Here is an 8549-nt window from a genome sequence, read left to right on the forward strand (position 1 = left end):
GAATGCACAATTTAACAAAGATTTTGTTCCATTTTATCCACTTTTAAACTATAATGAATTTCAATACTCAGGACCTAGAGCTCTATATCATAACATAGAATTAAGAGCTGCATTTCTACCCACTTTAAAAGGAGATACGGCTAATCAAGGGTAGTACATTGATAGTGGGGCAACATATCATCTCACTAACAACTTGCAGAATTTAAACCTTAGCAAAGAATACTCAGGTAATCAGTTACCGCATGTTGGTAATGGTCAAGGATTGCACATCACTTACACTTGCCTTTCTACATCTTGTGGTTCATTTTTGCACTTGCAAGATAACAACTTAACCATTGAATTTGTTGCCAATATGTGTTTTATTAAAGACAAGAGGAAGGAGGTGCATCTAGCTCAAGGGATTACTAGAGGTGGACTGTATAAGTTGCTGTCCAAAAAGTATCTTGTCTTCAGTTCTTGTGATCTCACCTATTTTCCTAGTTCTATGCTTTCTATTTTCAATAATTCAGCTTGTAGTCTTTATAATACAACTAAGAATAAAACATGTAATCAAACAACTATTCCTCAGTGTCAAGACAATACTGTTAAGTCAACTATGACAGTATATTTGTTGCATAAAAGGTTTGGTCATCCTAATAAACATATGTTGAAATGCATTTTATTTTTTCTTTCATTTCATCATCCTATCTTTGTGCCTCATTTTGGTGATGCTTGTTAATAAGGAAAAAAAAAATTAATTTCCTTTTTATTCCACAGGTATCAAAACAAAAGCTCCTTCAGAGCTTGTTTGTACTGATCTTTGAGGTCCAGCACTCTTACCATCTTTACATGGCTATAGATATGATATTACCTTTATAGATGACTATAGTGGGTATTGCTGGATATTTCCCTTAACCTTTAAATCATAAGTTTTAGACACTTTCCAATTCTTCAAAACCTTAGTGGAAAAATAAATTTGTCATCCTTTAAAAACATTACAGTCTGATTGAAGGGGAGAATATAGAAGCTTTGAACACTTCCTTGAAAACTGAAGGGGTAAGTTTCAAACATAGTTTCCTTTACACACATCACTAAAATGGTGTGGTGGAGAGGAAGCACAGACATATTATAGAAACAGGGTTGACTCTTCTTGCTTAAGCCAAAATGCCATTGTCTTTTTGGTGGGAATCATTTCATACAGCTTTGTTTCTCATTAATAGAAGGCCCAGGCATGTATTGAATAACATTTCTCCTTTCATTAAACTATATGGAAAAAGGCCTGACTATGAGTTTCTTAAAATAGTTGGTTGTGCTTGTTTTCCTTTTCTCCTACCCTACAACAAACATAAGCTCAATTTTCATACACAAAAATATATTATGATTGGTCACAGTCTTATGCATAAAGGTTACAAATGTCTTAGTTCAGCCGATAAAATCTATATTTCTAGGCATGTGTAGTTCAATGAATCTGAATTTTCATATTCTGAACTCTTTTCCTCATCTAAATTTGATCAAAATTTGTCTCTAGTTTAGCAAAGTCACTCTCATGTTTCAAATATTTTCCTTCCATCAATTTCTCAAGATACCAGCTATGCACAATCTTCTTTCAATTTTCTTATACCATATTAAGGTCCTGACTCTAATTACTAATTACCTTCACACATCCTCTATACATCATTCTCAACATGATTCATCACAAGGTTCATCTTTAGATATATTATACAATCAGTTATGACAAGAACAGACACACCACACAATAGTTGTTCAGAATACTCTTGGTAGTTTTAACTCAATTGCTATTGATGTCAATGTGCAAGTGTACACAACAAGTAATAAAGTGATGAATATTCAAGATCGTCTCCACATGGACTGATGTTATTAGAAATGCTACAGCAATCATGACAGTGCAAACTTCCTTTTATCTAAAAAAATATAAATAAAGTTGATTGACTAATGTGATTAACCACTTAACAAAGTAAATGCAGTGGTGAAAGTAAATTGGACAGTTTGCAGAAAAAGAATTCAATTTGAATAAGGTAGTTGAATGATCAAACTCTCTTGATGGGATAACTGTTTTGTTCAAACTAACACCAGTTGCTGTAGCAACTCCTATAGCACTGAGCAGAATTACCTTGCATCCTCAATTGTTGCTTGTTGGACTTCTCATACCCTTATGCAACCTGACAATGACCAATTGTTATATCACATAAGATATGGCGTTAAAAACATATACTCTCTCTACCCTATAAGGTGAATCCTTATATCTAGTTCATCACAAATCTTAACTCAAGTGTGGCCCTTTTGAGACTCAAGTTAAACTCAATCCAGGAAACTTGACTTAAGATCAAGTATTACCCTAATAATTTCTACTAAGACAGACCCTTTTGTGGCTCTCTCTTAACTTGAATCATTAAATGGGAGGTCAACCAAAATAATGATTATAATAAAAACTATTAAAACAAAATACTACAACAATCTTGCAGCAACTCATAAGAACAGTCAAGAACCCATCTAGATTGTTTGTCACTCAAGTACAATCAAATTTAGTTCATAATTTGTAAAAGACAAACTAACAGCAAAATATCATCCATGAAATACATCGTTTCAATCAAAGAATAAGTAAGGAGACAAGTAAAGAATGATGAAAATTGAATGCAAATAGTTCTGCAGATTTTTTCTTCAATGATACAGACTTGTTCTTTCTTAAATTCTGCTTCTTTCTTATTTTTCTTTTTCGATGTTGATTCCCCGACCTCTCTTCTATATGTGCGTGCTCCTTTCATAATTGAAAATTAGGGTAAACGGAAGCTTAGGACGCGTATAAGTCAGATTAGAAAACTGTAGATTGTAATTCTACAAGTATCTCGCATGAAATTTTCTCTGTTGTTGTTCCACGATTACTACAGCAATGGTTGCTACAGCCACTACACTATTTCAGATTTGTTTCAATTCTTTTGTAGCCATGTTCTTTTTTTATTTTTGTAAGCATATTGCATCCGCATTCCGTCCTTGAAATTTGAGTTTTCGGACATCTCCAATTATGCACACAATCCAAGAACGAATTATTCTAAATTAAACAAAATTTATTAAGAATAAACTAAAATGAATATTTATGCAAAATATAACAAAAATGCAATGAAAGCACATCATTTACTCTCTATGTAATATTGGTTTAAGTCTAAAAGTGCCATGATAACTCTCATTTCAAAGAGTTATCAAATACTCATCCAATGGTTACTAGATTAAAAGTTGGGATATTCAAGCCAAAAACATACTTAGCTATGACCTAGGAACTTGAACCACAATCTGTCAAAGTAGCCTTGGCAGATTCTAAGTGGAAACAAGCTATGCAAGAAGAGTTTGATGCACTATAGAAAAATAAAATCTATGTTCTTGTTCCAAAAGAGTTAGCTGGGAAAATTATTAGAAATAATGGGTATTTAAAGTGAAATACAACCCTGATGGAAGTATTTCAAAGTACAAGGTAAGGCTAATTGCCAAAGGATTTCATCAAACACAAGATGTGTATTTTTTTTAAGATATTCAATCTAATTGTCAAACCTTGCACAATCAGAGTCATTCTCAGTCTTACTATTATGCATCACTAGACTATCAGACAACTTAATGTAAACAATGCTTTCTTCAATGGCATTTTGATGGAAGATGTTTTTATCCATCAACTTGAGGGCTTTATTCATCCTCAGTATTCATCTCATACATGTAAACTCACCAAGGCTCTTTATGGTCTTAAACAAGCACCTAAAACCCAATATGATAGGTTGAAATCTTCAGTGTTACCGTGGGATTTGTCATATCGAAATTAGATACATCATTGTTCATTCATCATATGGTTGATGATATCATTATCATACTTATTTATGTTGATGACATCTTATTCACTGGATCAAACTCTAAGCTTGTTAAAAACGTTATACATCAGCTGGTTTCTAAGTTTGCTTTGAAGGATCTTAGAGAGTTTAATTATTTTCGAGGTCTTAAGGTTACTCTATCTGTTGAAGGGCTACATCTTTCACTGGCTAAATACATAGGAAACTTCCTCAAGAAAGCTCATATGGTGGAAAATAAGGGTTGTCCAACTCCCATGAGTTCATTAGATGCAGCCTTGGACAATCCTCCTTTGTACAGGTGTCCGGTTGGTTCTTTACAATATATGACCCTAACAAGACTTGAGATTGCTTTCATAGTGAATAAGCTTCGTTAATTTCTTGCCACATCATCAGTACTCCACTAGCAAGCTTACAAACGAGTGTTGAGATATATGTAATGTACAACTGGTTTTCTCATACTTACAACCAATTCAGATGCTTATTGGAGTTTAGATTTAGATTATAGAAAGACTATAGAAGGTTATGGATGAGCATATAATATATATATATTTTACCCTTAATTATATAATTGTTAGTTATTTCTATTTGTTATTTTTAATTAATTATATTATTTTTATTGAATAGGGAATTAATTAGAGATTAGGAATGAAAAATGCATAAAGAATAACAATTTAGGGAAGCATTAATCGAAGTCGTGACACAGTTAAGCGTTTATAGCATGTGAAGCCATGAGCAATTTGCATTTAAAAGGAATTTCAATTAAGTTGCACATGCATGGCATTGCAATATATGGAAACCAATTTAAAGGGGCCCATGTTGAGCAATTACAGGAGGAAACAAAATTAATGGTGTCGTGGCAACTAATTTAAAAAGGAAAATACTTGATTCTCCTACCTTATGAGGTGGTGACTTGACGTATAAGTATTATAATTATAATCCATTAAGAATTCGGCTTATGGCAATATATAAGGAGAAGATAGAAGACAGAAAGGAAGAGCAGCATTCGGCAAGGAAGAAAATAACAACAGCAACACTTCAATTTTCTCATAACTGATTTTATTTCTTTATTTGTCCCCTATTCAAGTATGTCTAGCTAATTTTTCTATACTAAGGTTAAGGATGAAACATTATTTAATGAAATAATTATCTTTTTATTTAATTAAAGGAAACTATCCACCGACCATATGTTTTTTCTACCTTTTTCAAATATACACAAATCTTTTTTTTTTTTTTGCAGCAGTCCACCTGAAGTTAACATTTTTTTCATTGGTCCACTCCCGTTATAACACTGTTAGAACTTTGCTGACATCATATGGGTAAAATTGTCATCTTACAACAACAGAGAAGTGGACAAGTACAAAACAATATAACTTCAATTAGAGTTCAGCAAAAAAAATTAAGAATTATGTATTATTGAAAAAAAAAAGGTGGTCAGTGGATAATTTACCTTGTACATTTGAGGGTAAAAAAGTTATTTACGCAAAATTTCGTTAGTTCTCTTAACAATTTGAAGACGAAAATGGATAAGTGCAAAATAATGTAACTTCAGGTGGAATTCAGCCAAAAAAAAAAAAGAATTTTGTATTTTTTAAAAAGCCTGAAAAAACAAGTGGTCAGTGGATAACTTCCCTTTAATTAATTCCCTACATGCGTGCTTTAATGTTTATGGTTCTTATTTCACATAATTAGTTGGATGTTATTAAATTCTTTTTACCAATTCTGTCATGCATTATTGATTGTTAGGATTAATCTCTGATGAAATCTATGCTTAGATCTATTAAGTTGATATTCTTTGATTCTGTGTTTATCATTAAGTTGTTTACACATAGTGTTTAGGAAAACTTTGACTCTTTATTATGCAATAAGTTTACAAGGGACGCTTAGATATCATACTATTAAGTAGAAAAAGAACCTACACAAGATTAATTTTAATTGGCTTTAATTGTTATATTCATGATATGACATAGATTGATGTCAAGTTGTCACTCTAAAAGTAGGGATTAATTAATAATTAGATAATTAGTAGTTGAATAGCGGTGGATTATGAAACCTTGGTAAATTTTATCTTATTGAATTTTCCTTTATTTTAATTGTTTTCTTAGTTTATTAGTTTAATTTCTCTTAAAACTCAATTTGCTCAACTAGGTTAGGATTAATATTAATTTTAGATTTAAATTAGACTTTTCAATTTATAGCAATCTATGTGGATTCGACCTCATTACCACTACTCTATTTCTATATCCGTGCGCTTGCGAGTATATTAAAATTTTTCATAATAAGTTTTTGGCGTCGTTACCAGGGATTTTGTCAGAAATTCAGTTTAATCTAGGTTGATTTGATTCTTCCACTAGTTATAATTTAGGTTGTGTTTTATTTTTCATAAAAAACAAAAAAAAAACAAAAAAATTAGAATTAGACTTTAAATTTATTGTTTGGTCGTGTCATTTCTTTTATTTTAAATTTCGTTCATTTTCATTATTGTTGATTTATTTTTCTTTCTTTATCTAGTTAATTTATGAGTGTTTGGGAACGTGATTCAACAAATTGTTTGGTAAAAAAAAAGTCTAAAGTGGATAGTAATCAAGCTAGTTCTTCTCAAATGATGAATGACCTAAATAGTATATTGTCAGTACTGCCACTAGTGTAAGTACAGAAACCTTAGAGAATATTTTTCGCCACCTGCAACCAACCAACCATCTTGTATTGTGTTGTCACGAACTACAGTAACACACTTTGAACTCAAGCCCTCTGTCATTAAGCATTTACCATCTTTCCATGGATTAGAGAGAGAAGACCTATATTTGCACATTGAGGAATTTCTTGACCTATGCTCTACATTCTGTTTTTTAAATTTTAATGATGAGTGAATTAGGCTTCGTATGTTCCCTTTCTCATTAAAAGATAAAGCGAAAGCTTGGTTGAATTCACTTCCTGCCAGGTCTATTACTACGTGGGATGAATTAAATAATAAGTTCCTCACCAAGTTTTTCCCTATGTCTAAAACAAATGCCCTTAGAAGAGAGATAAGTGATTTTTATCAAAGAAAATGTGAAAAATTTTATGAGTGTCGAGAAAGATTTAATGATTTATTCCTCAAGTGTCCCCACTATGGTTTTGAGAAATGGAAACTTATACAACGCTTTTATAATGGTTTAACCATGTCAAATCGTCATATGGTAGAGTCTATGTAGCTAATGATGTTTGTGCTTTATGTTCCAACCCATCCATACAGCACAAAATTGTCCGTCATTACTAGTCTATCAAGAGGCTTATTCTGAGTAGATACATGCCTTACAATCATATGAGAAAACCTCCAATAGTCCATATTCACCTACATATAATCCTAATTGGAAGAATCATCCTAATTTTTCCTGAAAACAAAATCAGCCTTTATTAAAATAAAGAGGACACCAATTTAATATGCCCAATCAACAATTTGTCCCTCCTAACCAACTATATCCCCTTACCCAACAGCCTATGTCTCAATTTGTTGCACCCCAACAAAGAAAACCTTCTTTAGAAGATACACTTTAAAGTCTCATTCAATCAATCCAACAAGCCTTTCAGTCAAACACTTAAACTATTCTAAAACTTGAACATCAAGTGGGTCAATTAGCAACTACTGTAGCTGAGAGAGAAGAAAGAAAATTCCCAAGTCAACCAGTTTCTAATCCTAAAGGAGTGCATGAAGTTGGATCGAGTTCAAGCCATCAGCATGAAGAAGCAAAATCTATTATGACCTTGTGAAAGGAAAATTACTTGACAATAAGGTGGAGGTTCAAACAAGAAAGACATCTAAACCAACTTCTTCAGATCCAGTCCTATCACAAGACTCATCAGCAAATGATCCAAATGAAAGTGACCCACCAGCTTACATTCTTAAGGCCCTTTTTCCTCAAAAGTAAAGAAAGGAACTTCAGCAGATGAGATTATGAAAATCTTTAAGTAAGTAAGTATAAACATCCATTTCCTCGATACTATTAAGCAAGTTCCCTCATATGCCAAGTTTTTGAACGATTTATACACTAAAAAGAGAAACTTACATGTCACCAAAAGGGCATTTTTAACTAAACAAACTAGCAATTTACTTCAATGTAAATGCCACCAAAATTTTGTTAACATAAATATGTTAATAATATTGATTTTAATGATAACAAACTTTAAATGATTTTTTGATAAAAATGTTGGAGCTATTCCTTAATAAACGAAAGCCTTAATAATCGTTCCATTCATTTTTTCATAAAAGATTTACTTTCAAATTAGAAAAAGATTTTATGCAAAATCTGGTTTAAAATGTAATTCTGGATATAAACGGTGAACCGTTTATTTAAAACGGTTAACCGATTAACACCAGAGAGCAACGTATTGCCTAAGCTCTAACCGTTTATGAAAAACGAAAAACACAAAAGATGGGAAGGCTACTGGAACTTAACGGTGAACCGTTTATTTAAACGGTTAACCGATAACATCCAGAATTGAAGGTTGTCCTCCTCTGGCACTGATTAATAAAACCGGATAAGGCTAAATTATTTTACAGGTTACTGGAAACAAACGGCGAACAGTTTATTACGAACGGTCAACCGATAATATCCAGAGAAGTCACTTCATGCAAATCCTTAACCGTTTACTTTAAACGGATAACTGATATTCATCTTGTAGGTCTCTGGAATTTAACGGCGAAAGGGTAATCCTAAACGGCAAACCGTTTATTTGAAATTTGGC

General features: G+C 32.2%; 1 non-coding gene across 1 annotated transcript; it reads right to left on the bottom strand.

Annotated features, from left to right (window-relative positions):
• Window positions 1–6835: 6835 nt before the first annotated feature.
• On the bottom strand, window positions 6836–6942 carry LOC112496242 (small nucleolar RNA R71). Its single transcript, XR_003062746.2, has one exon. It is a non-coding gene; the product is annotated as a small nucleolar RNA R71 (small nucleolar RNA).
• Between the last annotated feature and the right edge of the window lie 1607 nt (window positions 6943–8549).

This window comes from Citrus sinensis, chromosome 7 (genome assembly GCF_022201045.2).
Source record: "Citrus sinensis cultivar Valencia sweet orange chromosome 7, DVS_A1.0, whole genome shotgun sequence".
NCBI lineage: Eukaryota > Viridiplantae > Streptophyta > Magnoliopsida > Sapindales > Rutaceae > Citrus > Citrus sinensis.